This window comes from Microcaecilia unicolor, chromosome 6 (assembly GCF_901765095.1).
Source record: "Microcaecilia unicolor chromosome 6, aMicUni1.1, whole genome shotgun sequence".
In the NCBI taxonomy this organism is placed as follows: Eukaryota; Metazoa; Chordata; class Amphibia; order Gymnophiona; family Siphonopidae; genus Microcaecilia; species Microcaecilia unicolor.
The window spans coordinates 306,445,462-306,458,482 of record NC_044036.1 but is presented as its reverse complement, the minus strand read 5'-3'; the positions used below and the strand labels follow the sequence as shown (position 1 = coordinate 306,458,482).

At 42.4% G+C, this 13,021-nt stretch overlaps 1 protein-coding gene across 1 annotated transcript in view; it reads left to right on the top strand.

Annotated features, from left to right (window-relative positions):
• USP43 (ubiquitin specific peptidase 43) overlaps positions 1-13,021 on the top strand; it is a 523,315-nt gene that overhangs the window by 320,362 nt on the left and 189,932 nt on the right. The gene's annotated exons all lie outside the window — the stretch shown is intronic.

Sequence of the window (13,021 nt, the reverse complement as noted above, 5' to 3'; positions counted from 1 at the left end):
AAGTCCATTTAGTAGTGGTTTATGGACTTGTTCTTTAGGAAACCGTCTAACCCCTTTTTAAACTCTGCTAAGCTAACCGCCTTCACCACGTTCTCCGGCAACGAATTCCAGAGTTTAATTATGCGTTGGGTGAAGAAATATTTTCTCCGATTTGTTTTAAATTTACTACACTGTAGTTTCATCGCATGCCCCCTAGTCCTAGTATTTAGCGTTTAACGCATGCTAATCAGCGTGTGCTAAAAACGCTAGTGCGTCCTTAGCACGGTTTAGTAAATAGGGTTATCTTTAAACCAGCCAAAAATAAACTGAATATTCAATACTGGTCAGCTGAAATGGCCCGTAATTGAATATCCGGGCTCAGCAGTGACCATGGGAGTTAGCCAATATAACTCCTGCGGGCCTTAGTTATCATACATAAGGTGTTACATACAGGGTCCCCACTTTATCTGTCTTCTGTAATTATTACATATACCACAGCTCATTTCCTTTCTTTTCTAGATTCTCATCATGTAGTTTTGCCATCATTAAAATTTGCACACTATGAAACAACCAGATCTTCAGCATTTCTTTACTTAGCACCAAGACCATGGAATGACCTTCCCCCTAACATCAGAGCCGAACTTTCTTTACCAAAATTTAAGTCCTTGTTAAAAACTTATTATTTTCAGTTGGCATTTAATTTACCTGTTAATTAGCTGTTGCAGTTCGCAGCCTGGACAATCTCCTAGAGAAGCAGCCTACTTTTAGTGTTTAATTTTAATTGATTTCTCTCTACTTATATAAATTGTGTGTGCTGTTTGTATATATGTGCTCTTTCCTGTCTTAACTGGAGTTCTTCTCCATTCTTACATAAGTACATAAGTATTGCCGTACTGGGAAAGACCAAAGGTCCATCAAGCCCAGCATCCTGTTTCCAACAATGGCCAATTCAGGTCACAAATACCTGGCAAGATCCCCAAAAAGTACAAAACATTTTATACTGCTTATCCCAGAAAGAGTGGATTTTCCCCAAGTCCATTTAATAATGGTCTATGGACTTTTTCTTTAGGAAGCCGTCCAAACCTTTTTTTAAACTCTGTTAAGCTAACCGCCTTTACTACATTCTCTTATTCTATCTGGAATTATTACTGCACACCGTTTCAACCTTTTATTAGCTAAAGTGGTATATCAAATTTTAGAATAAACATAGATGGGGAGGTGTTTTGCATAGTTCTACATCCTTGTACAGTTTTTGTTATGCCTATACCTGGACAGATAAGGCCAGATTAAGTAAATGGAAAGATCCACGCTGATAATATTCAGCCAAGGGTGCTTGGCATAGAGGGCTAGATTCTATATATTGCGCCTAAAATGAACATGCACTAGGCAATTATGCCTAAGCATATTCTAAATACTGCACGTAGATTTACGCATGGTATTTAGAATACGCTTAGACATAGTTAATGCGACTGAATCTACATTTGTCCATTTACGCCAATGAAAAGATTTACGTTCACTGGCCCATATTTTATAGCAATGTGCGTATATTTGGGAACACCCACAAAACGCCCATTTCCACGTCCCCTAACCACGTGCCTTTTTGCCTGTGTGCATTAGAATTTAGGTGCAGTACATTACAGAATACGTTTAGCAACGTACCTGAGTAAATTCTAATAATTAGTACTCATTATTACTTATTAAGAGCTGTTAACAAAGCTTAACAGCTTGTTAAAACAATTAAGCTACATGTGTAGTTATAAAATACACCTAGATTTATGAGCGGAATTGCGCGTAACTCTAGGCGCACTATATAGAATCCGGGGGAAAGCGCCCTTTGATGAATACTATTTTCACATGGATTTCATGCCTAACTTTGGGCACCAGCATTTACGCCTGCAGAAACCTCCTCTAAATGCTAGCACCTAATTTTAATATATATAGAGGGGCATAATCGAACGGAGCTGGCCATCTATATGGGTGGCCATCTTCAAGGCCGGCCCCGTAAAGCGGCGTCCCGACCGTATTATCGAAACAAGATGGCTGGCCATCTTTCGTTTCGATAATACGGTCGGAGCCAGCCAAATCTCATTTGGGGCGGCTTTAGAGATGGCCGGCATTGGTTTTCTGCGATAATGGAAACTAGTGGCGGCCATCTCAAACCAGGCCAAATCCAAGGCATTTGGTTGTGGGAGGAGCCAGCATTTGTAGTGCACTGGTCCCCCTGACATGCCAGGACAACAACCGGGCACCCTAGGGGGCACTGCAGTGGACTTCAAAAATAGCTCCCAGGTGCATACCTTCCTTACCTTGTGTGCTGAGCCCCCCAAATCCCCCCCCAAACCCACTCCCCACAACTGTACACCACTACCATAGCCCTTAGGGATGAAGGGGGGCACCTACATGTAGGTACAGTGGGTTTTGGGGGGTTTGGTTGGAGGGATCCCATTTACCACCACAAGTGTAATAGGTAGGGGGGGATAGGCCTGGGTCCACCTGCCTGAAATGCACTGCACCCACTAAAATCTGCTCCAGGGACCTGCATACTGCTGTCATGGAGCTGGGTATGACATTTCAGGCTGGCATAGAGGCTGGCAAAAAATGAATTTTAATTTTTTTGGGGGTGGGAGGGGGTTGGTGACCTGGGGGAGTAAGGAGAGGTCATTCCCGATTCCCTCCGGTGGTCATCTGGTCATTTGGGGCAATTTTTGGAGGCTTAGTCCTAAAAATAAATGGAACAAGTGAAGCCGGCCTTCTTTTTTCTCTTATCGGCCGAAGCTGGCTATCTCGTAACCATGCCCCCGTCCTGCCTTCCATACCCTGCCGAAATGCCCCCTTTAACTTTGGCCGGCCCTGTGATGGAAAGCAGTTGAAGCTGGCCAAAATCGGCTTTCGAATATACCGATTTGGCCGGCTTCAGGAGATGGCCAGCTGTCTCCCGATTTGTGTCGGAAGATGGCCGGCCTTCTCGTTCGAAAATAAGCAGGATAGTGTCCTAAACATTCATACTTCAGCAATAGATTTTCTTCTGTTATCAAGGGCTGCTGCCGTTCTATAAAGATAAGTGCTGTGCTATATTGCATGCTTTTGTTAATTGATATATGCTGCTGCTCTGTCATGCACATGTAAGATAACCGTTTTACTATGAAAAATGCACAATTTAAAAAAAAAAACAAGGGTAATCCAATGACGATTTGCACCACAACCATTTTTTCAAATGAAGAGGTAACGATGAGTTCCTATGGTGTGAGCTGCAGTAATATCTGATGATCCCCATAAAAAATTATATATCTCTGTATTAAGTTTGAAGAGCACCTAATTTTTGGCAGTTGGGCGCATGAATGACAGGATTCTATAACATTGCGCCTAACTTCTAGGAATGCCTCCTGATCTGACCATGCCACCCATGGCCACGCCCCTTTCGAGTTGCGCTTTAGAAAATTTAGGCTTGGGTGTTATTGAATAGCAGCTACAGCAGAGTGCACGATCAAGTCCAAATGGTTGCCAAATTAACATCAATTATTGATTGTTGACATCTCATTAACTCATTAATTTGCACGTGCTTCTACACTAGATATTTAAATGTTGGCACCCAACTTTGTGCAACCTATATAGAATCCAGGGGGATATTGTATTGTCTTGTGATTTCTGACATTGCGAATAAAATAAAGTTGGAAAGAATAGAGGGAACAGCAGAATTAAGCTGGAAAGTAGACATTTGGCACTGACTAGCCATGACAGCAAGGAGTGGAACTGCCTTGTCACATTTTGAAATGGGCCCTTCTGAGCAGAAGGACTGAAGCATCTGCAATGGCTGTCCATGCTTACCACTGCTCTTTGGCCAAGTTCAGTTTGTACACATAGGACGGGTGAGTGGGACAGAAAATACTAACTGTCCGTCCCTAATGATGGCCAAAAATCAATGAAACAGTTAATCTGCCTGTTTCAATTCATGGCCATAGATCGCTTCTTCCTTACTGTATTTTGCACGTAAAGGCCAGGGCGGGGGAGGGGGAGAGATATTGACGGGCCCATAATTTAACAGTTTGATCATGTCATTTAAGGAAAAAAAATCATGAATATTCATCTTTCACCTATTGATCTCGACAAAGTTCTTTTTACTTAGGCATTGTTTGCTTCGCTTCTGACATCCTCACAAGCTCGGATTTAACTCAGAAACTCATAGCTAATAATGAAATCACCGAATCCAAGGTTAGCAAACCTCAAAAACCCTATTTTTCCCTCTGTGTCCTGCATTCTCCAGCTCTCCGGTCAAGTGCCTTGTCTAGGAACTAGGGATTGGTGATCAAATGAACAGTGAATCAGAGGAGGGGGAAGAAGGGGAAATATGTGCCTTAAAGAAACAAATATCTGAGAATCTAGTGGCCACTGGGCGTGACCCAGAGACCTTCCTTGAGTTTTTATAAATTTATCAGCCAAATGTTCTCTGGTGATGTGGCTTGCAAAATGTAAACAAATCCCAGTATTTAATCGCTGGTCATTGTTAAAACTCTTTGCCACAAGCACAGAAAAACCTGAGCCCTTTTCCTGGTCTTTTCCCTCAGTGCCCTATCGTTCATTCACCAGTACAGTGCTTTGAACATCTATTCATTCTGTAGACTCTTCAAATCTAGGCTAAAAGCCCACCTTTTTGATGCTGCTTTTAACTGCTAACCCTTACTCACTTGTTCGGTAGCCATGTTTTATCATTCCCACCTTAGTAATTCCCTAATCCCTTATTTGTCCTGTTTGTCCTAATTAGATTGTAAGTTCTGTCGAGCAGGGACTGTCTCTTCATGTCCAGTGTACAGCACTGCGTACGTCTAGTAGCGCTATAGAAATGATAAGTAGTAGTAGTAGACTTGTTAAGAAGGAGTATAAATAAGTTTAATACAGAGGACAAGAGACTGAACACATGGGGTCCAATATTCAGACTGCGGGAGGGAGCCTGGCTAACTCCCATGGTCTGCGGTCAGCCTGGATATTCAATGCTGGGCTGGCTTTGAATATCTGGTTTATTTTAAGCCGGTGTAAAGTTAACCAGCTAAGTCAATATTCAAAGATAGCTGGCTATCTTTAAACCGGCTAAAGATTTACCAGCTATTAAAGTGGCCTAATGTGGCCGCATACAATAGCCGGACATGAATTAAATATTTGGGGATAGCCTGCTATAATGCGCGATATAGCCGGTTATCTCCTAGGTGCTAACCAGGAGTATTCAGAGGGGGATAACCGGCTATCCTCTGCTAAATATCGCTGGATAGACGGTTAAGTGCCATTAAACCAGCCAGGTGCCAAAATAGGCAGTTTTTACTTAGGCCTGACCACTAAGTTGCAGCTGCAATAACTAGTTAAGTGCCACTGAAAATGAGCAGGTAGCCCTGAACACATGATTTAACTAGTCAGCAGCCATTTCTGGCCAGTTAAATCATTTTGAAGGTCAACCAGCTTACAAAATTACCCCTTAGAGGTCAACTTCAAAAGGCATTTATGCAGATAAAGCAGTACTTTAGACACTGAAATGCCCTGTCACAAAACTGCTTCTCTGATATGCAGGTAGACTGATGCAGGTACATTTTTCTGAATATATTCTGCCATTTTTGATATTCAACAAAAAAGATTTGATAGCGCCAAACCTCTTCGATTGAAACTACACTGGCTCCCTATCAAGGACCGCATTACTTTCAAAATTTGCTGTCTGGTCCACAAGATAATCTACGGTGATGCCCCAGGATATATGATTGATTTAATAGATCTTCCAGTCAGAAACAGAATCAGTTCATCACGTACTTATCTGAACCTTCACTATCCAAGCTGCATTGGACTCGGATACAAATCAACCTATGCATCCAATTTTTCTTACTTAAGTATGCAAATGTGGAATGCATTACCAAAGAGTGTGAAAACGATGCACAACCATCAAAACTTCAAGCGAACTTTAAAGACCCATCTGTTTTGCAAGGCCTACCCTATTGATTCTACTTAAATGCCTCAACTCTACAATGCATCTATACATACATTGCAATGGACATTTTATTTCTTATTTCCTTGTCCCTTATTGTACCCATTTACCCCTACTTTACCTGACCCTTTTTCTAATTGTATTTGTTTAATACCTACCGTACTTGGCGTTCACCATTACGGTATTTTGTAAGCCACATTGAGCCTGCTAATATGTGGGAAAATGCAGGATACAAATGTTACAAATAAATTAATATGGGTAGGTTTACCTGATGCTTGTAGAAGCATTCAGGGGGGTGGGGATGGCTGGAATTTCAGCATACACGCATAGATTTGGACATTTATACATGTGTATATTTTGAACCCAGAAACAATATGGGCCCCAAATAGCAGTGTAAATTTGAATGCATAGTTTTCTTGGGCTGATTTTCAGAATGAGAATATATGTATTCTGCATCGAAAATCCAATGAAATCTGCACAGTGAAAGGTATGCCCAGGCTTTTTACCTGTGTGTGCTTTTGTAAAATGACCCTTTAAATTTATGTTTTCTACATGTTGGCCACGGCTTTCTTGCAGTGCTTCATTAATGACTGTTTTTTTCCCTCTGTGATTTCACATGCCCACCTTTTCTCACTTGTTGTGATGGGATTTCCCGGTGTGAGTTTGGGGATTTCAAGCTGCCCACTTTGGCTCAAAGCGAACAGGAGGGAGCCAACAGAAGAGGCATGATGCCAGAAGAAAAGCTGCCCAGTTCTTGTTCCAAAAATCCCCTGAAAGTGTATAGAATACTAGAACAAGCAGAAAGAAGGACCAAGGGAGGAAGGTGTCAAGAAATGGTGGAATAATTTTGCCACAACTGTGGCCACTCTGAATACTACCATTATGCTTATAGTGAGAGGCAGTTAATCAAATAAAGTTAATCAATCAGTCAACAATCATGATCATCACACAAAACTCCTATAAAATGCAGATTAAAATATGCACCGATGGTTCTTTGAGTTTGTGTGGCTGTCAGGACCTATTTTGCTTTGACTCCAGTTGCCCTTCATTACCCCAAAGAAGCTACCTCCCTAGGCAACCGCCTAGTGATGCCTAATGTTTGGGCAAGCTCTCCATGCTAAGACCTTGCTGTATCTGTTCTCTGTGGAGCAAAGGAGCACTGGTTTAAAGCAGACAAACACCAAACAGATCCTTGGACCCACTTCAACTCTTTGTGACTTGAATTTCTGCCTAGACAGCTCTTGAAGCGGAGCACGCACTTTTTACAATAAGCGCTGACCCAGTAGACATGTGGGATTTAAGTTTGTGCTTTCTAATTCTTCCACAGAACTGGTTTGTCTTCCGACAGTCGCCCCCTCTAATTGCCATCTTGCAGACTCCACCCTGTTACTCTCTGGTTTGGTAATTGCTTATCGGAGCTGCTGAAGAAAGCAGTCTGTCTGCAAAGGAGCCCAGATGTTTGGGTGTGTGACTTGTGCCTCACCAAGGCTATGTTTATCTGATGTGTTGGAGATTCTGATCACTCAGCAACTGTGGGATGAGGATCAATACACTGATGGAGGGGGAATGTCCTAGTGATTGAGGAAGTGCTTGTTTCTCACCACCACCCTCTACTGATTCATACCTCTGCTTCCACTGCTTTGCCTCTAACCCCTTATGATTATAACAGAGGTGTAGTCATGGGAGGGGCCTCGGGGGCTTGGGCCCCTCTACTTTGGAATCAGACCCTCCCCCTCCAAATTGTGGGAGCCATTGAATGACTGGCAGGGATACCCAACCTCCACCAGCCAAAGAGGCCCGCTGCCTGAACCCCCTACCAGTGCTGCCTGAGCAGCAAGAAAGTCAGTGCTGTGCTTCCAACCGCCAACCCTGGCACTCCCATGTATGCTTAGTTCATGCATATGAACTGAGCATGCGCAGGGAGTGTCACCAACCTCCTCGTTGCTCATGCAGCATGGGGGGGGGGGCTGATCTTGGGCAACAGACCTTCAGTTGGCGGGGCTTGGACATCACCCCTTAACAAAGGTATGAATTTTAGCATGGCCGGGGAGGGGAGAGCAACGAGGACATTTGTCCACCCCATGTGCCTCCCCAAAAATGGATTTCTAGCTATGCCAGTGGATTATACCACATGAAAGAAACTCTGTGGTGATTCATGGTCAGAAGGGAAGAGTCCTTTATGGTTTAACCTTGTTTTTTTAGTGCCACCAGTGCTCACCTGTGTATGTGGGCCCCTCCATGCTTTGTGGATCAGGAGTTAGACTTATTGGGCAATGGACTATGAATTCTTTTTCCAGTCACAATCATCCCCAAAATTTGCTATGCTTGGCACACAAAGTTTTAAGAAGGCCTTTCTCATTTCTTCCATGGCATGAAGGGAATCCAGGGTTTAGCGCATGCCTATTTTTAATGCACGTTAAAAACGCTAGCGTGCCTTTGTAAAAGGAACCTTTAGTCTTTTTTGTCAAAAAGTATCTTGACTGCAGTGGAGTGCAAGCACTGTCCATGTTTTTCTGTCCACATACCTGAGGTGCACATTTGATTATCTCATGAATTATTTCCAGCCTTCTTAGATCTTGTGTTTACTGATTCAGGTTTATTCCTTTGGCTCTTTACTTTTTCTTTGTCCTTGTTATAAACTTTTATTTTGCAATAGATGTGCACTTTTTATGTGGTGTCAGCCTTGTTTAATAATCCTCTCCTCTGAATCCTCGCTCTCCAGCTTTTCATATTTTATTGATCTAGGTACACAACATGGAAGGATAATGTATTTCCCTGCCCCACCCTTCTGCTAATCCATGCAATCCTCAGGTGACCAGAACTCAACTTTTCCCAGGTATTGCTAATAAAGCATTAAAGTTGATGCCCTACAGGGCTGGATTTAAGATACTGGCACCGTAAGGTAGGATTGGAGAGTGGTAGGGAAAGCAGGTATTAGCCCCGACTCAGCTGAACGCATAGCACTCTGGGAAAGATGGGCCTTAAGACTTGTAACAAGAGCTCTTTATCTCTGTCATCTTCAAATGAAATTATTAATATATATAAAATCAAATAAAATCTTGAAGAGTTTCTAGGACAAATTCAATGACTGTAGTGTGTCCTTTGAGATGTTCTGACCTTGTCCTACGTCGCTGCCTCTGACACGTGTGACAAATTAGCCCAGTGGATGAGGCTATGAACAGATGAAACTCACCATTTTTATTTTGCTGTATTGAACTTGTGCTTGTAACCCTGGGGTCTGGGAATAAGGTTTCTCTGTTGGGCTGTAAAGTTCATCCAGAACCAGACTCCTTTGTCCTCATTCTGTCATTTAGCAATCTGTGAAAGAAATCCTCACTCTCTTGGGTTTACTGCACACTCAATACAAGTTTGGTGTTGAGTGTAAGGATGATTTGGGATCAGCAGTATTTAAAGGTAGTCCTCTATATGCAACTACCAACTTGTGAATGATTTATTGGGGTTGCCACTTGTGATGGTTTTTTGGCAGACTATTAGTGGGGTGGTTTTCCATTGCCTTCCTCAGTCATCTTTACCCCCTGACTAAGGCTTGGTACTCGTTACTCAGTTCTTGGGTGCAGTAGATAAGCAACCTACCAATTGTACCACAAGACCTCCATGCAGCATATAAAATCTGGAAATAAACTTTAGTTTGTTACAAAAGCATGCTCAAATCCAGGTACAATCCACAATTCCAGGAATAACATGTATAGAATGTTTGTACGTTTGGGAAGCTTGCCAGGTGCCCTTGGCCTGGATTGGCCGCTGTCGTGGACAGGATGCTGAGCTCGATGGACCCTTGGTCTTTTCCCAGTGTGGCATTACTTATGTACTTATGTACATGTACTTAAAAATTACCCATTTCACAAATCAATTAAACCAAAAAATACATTGTAAACTAATCTATACAATTAGGAGTAAAATTACATCTTAAAAAAAAAAAGAAATCAAGAACAGCTTGAACACGTCATAATCGTAAAGAAGTCTAAGACTGACTGCAACAAAAATTTAATCTACTAAGACAATTTTTAGGTATCATCTGAATTTAAAAAATATAGTCGAAAAGAGATAGGAAGGTTTGCCGGTGTGTGAGACCTTGTGAGTCAATGTAAGAATCTTGCATTGTATACAAGATTAGATGGGAAACCAGTGGCGTAGTTAGGGAGATACAGTCCTGCTTTTCTTAGGGGAATCGGAACTGGAATGCCATGAATACACTGATGAGTAGGGGTGGGGATGGGGAGAGGAAAAGAGTAGGCTGAGGAGGGTAGAAATAAAACAGGAATGCACCAACTTAGCACCCTTTATATAGACCAGGGTTATTTAGTACTCGCCAGAGTTTGGCAACGGTTCTTTTGGATCAAGTTTGTAACTGCATTTTTGCTTTATGCCGATACACAATTCTGAGGTACAGTAGTGTTACCAGAAATCGCCATAAATACATATTACAGGGACTCCTGAGGCAGGCCTGAGTGGTCGAAACACAATTTGTGTCAAGTCCAGTTTTTAGTAATAAACTGTTTGAGTCCGTTAGAAGTTTTTTTGGATCATCATCCTTCTTGTCTGCTTCACTGTGTTCATTTGTGCACTGAAGGCCTGCCATGGTCCCACCCAATCTGATGGGGATGTGGCAGCCTTCAGTACATACATGTTGTAAGGAGATCCTGTACTGCCTTGTTGTTTAGCTGTTGTCTTATCTGCTCATTTCTGCCCACTGTGGCAATGACACACTGGCAAAAGTCAGGGAAGGAGAAAGGTGAGGAGTTAGACCACTAGGTACTGAGAACATGGGATGCTGGACTATGGGAGAGATGCTGGAGGAGGGAAAGAGAGGGGTGGCACCTGATCTACATAGGGGAGGGGAGCAGGAAAGTGTTGGACTATGGGGAGAACAAAGTCAGCAGTGAGATGCTAGATTGTAGGGGAAGAGGGGTTTGGGGAGTCGTAATGAGGCAGCCATGGCATAATTATATATATAAGAAATCATATGAAGGGTTAATTCTGTTAAAAGCTTGGTATTTGAATTGAATTCTTATTTCAAATTTCAACTTTTACTTTGTAAGTGAAGTGAAGGTATGCCAGATGGTTCAGATTATATTGAACTCTAGCGTTTGCCGGGCTGGGTTAGAAAGGTCAGAGACAGGAATTTCTTTCACCCTGGTGAATGATGAAAGCTGGCTCAACATCTGTACATTATTAGGCATATTGCAGGCAGTTTGTTTAGGATTAAATAGAAAAATGCTTAGATAGAAAATACTATTTAGAGAGAGAGAGGCAATAGATTAGTATTTACAAGTTTTTGATATTTAGAATATGTCTTATAAGAAATACTGATTCTGTGTAGTTAAATGTAGAATACCTTTTAAATCTAATGTTACTCTCTGCTGTATTTTCTAAGCAAAGACTGTAGTGAAGAGGCCAACATGTGGTTTGACTTAGCCATAGTTCTGGCTGGTTCAATGTATAAGCTGATAGGTGAAGAGGTCAGAGCTAGTCAGCTCTCTTCTCCTTGATTAATTATAGCTAAGTGTAGGACTGGCCTCCTGAAAGTATAGCTGTATGCTATTAAGTAAGATTGACTTTTGACCTCTTTAATGAATGCCAGAGTTTAGTTAGCAGTTAGTATGAACCAGACTAGGAATATGAGAATAACCAATCTCACTAGGGCCTCTTGGTCTCTAAGGGAACCCAGTTTAAGCTATAGATGAGACATTAATCATAATGGAAAATATAAGAGTTCTGGAGACCAAATGTCTGGCTTAAGGGGCCCCAGGTTAGAGGTCAGTTTGAGAAATATCAAACCTATGTAACTGATATTTCAAAAGTAATAGAAGGACAGAAGGAGCTCAGAAGAAAGAGAAGGACAGAAGGAGCTCAGAAGAAAGGAAGAAAGCTGGAAGACAACAGGAGAGACAGCAGAAGAGAAGCAGCTGAGACAGAAGCCACATGACACAAAAAGAGCTGAGAGAAAGAGAAGAGAGCTAGAACTGATGTCTTGCTTTGTTTGCTGGCAAATAAAGAAGATTTTTCTCTCATACTGGTGTGTGCTGTCTGACTTCTGAAGCATCACAAATTCATGCATCCATTCCTGCAACAATTCTTGGTGGCAGCAGTGGGATGAATCCTGCATTAATCCCAGCACCCAACTGACTGGAGAACATTCGCCGGGTATGTATTCTGTATTCTGTATTGTAATTCTAGCTAGAAAGTTGTAAATCAGCCCCTCAAACAAATTGAGGAAGGAGAGCCTGATCAACTCTCAGCGAAGGCCCTAGTACCTTCTAATCTAGAGGAGATTAGAAGCGAAAACGCTTGAGCTTATCTGTACTGAGAAATCTGAAATTGTTGGGTGGGATTTTCTGTATGGAATGTGTGATGCGTGAATGATTATTGAGTGCGGACTTCTTATAGCTGCATTTCCAATTAACGCGAGTTCAATTGGTCAGCAACGGAAGGAAGCGATTGCTGTCTGTCTACCTAGTGTTTCGAGAGTGCGGACCCCTTACTGCACTTTCAAAAATTCCCTCCCTTTTTGTGTGTTGTAACTGTAAGCATTATGGGTGGGACATCATCTAGACAAATTGATACCCCCCTAGATTGTATGCTTAAGAACTTCAAGAAAGGATTTTTAATTAATGACTATGGACAGACTTTAAGCTCAAGTACTCTAAGAACCTTGTGTGAAGTTGAGTGGCCATCTATGGGAGTGGGGTGGCCCCCTAGTGGCAGCTTAGATATTGAAGTAATCCGGAAGGTCTACAGCATAGTTGTAGGAGAACCAGAATATTCTGAACAACTCCCTTATATAGATTCCTGGGACAGCCTTGTGACTGACCCTCCCTCGTGGTTGAAAACTTATATGGGATCCCCAGTAAAATTCATGTTAGGCCGTGTTCAAAGAAAGATTAGAAAATCTAAACTAGAAGAGGGAAAGAGCCCTAGGAAGCCTACCACCCAATCGGTGGCTTCCGCCCCTACCCTGTCCGAGAAACCCATACTCTCTGATGACCCCTCAGATCTTGAGCCACCACCTTATGGCCCATTGTTGGGGTTCCGTGCCGCCCCTAGAGATCCACGCCGCCCAGC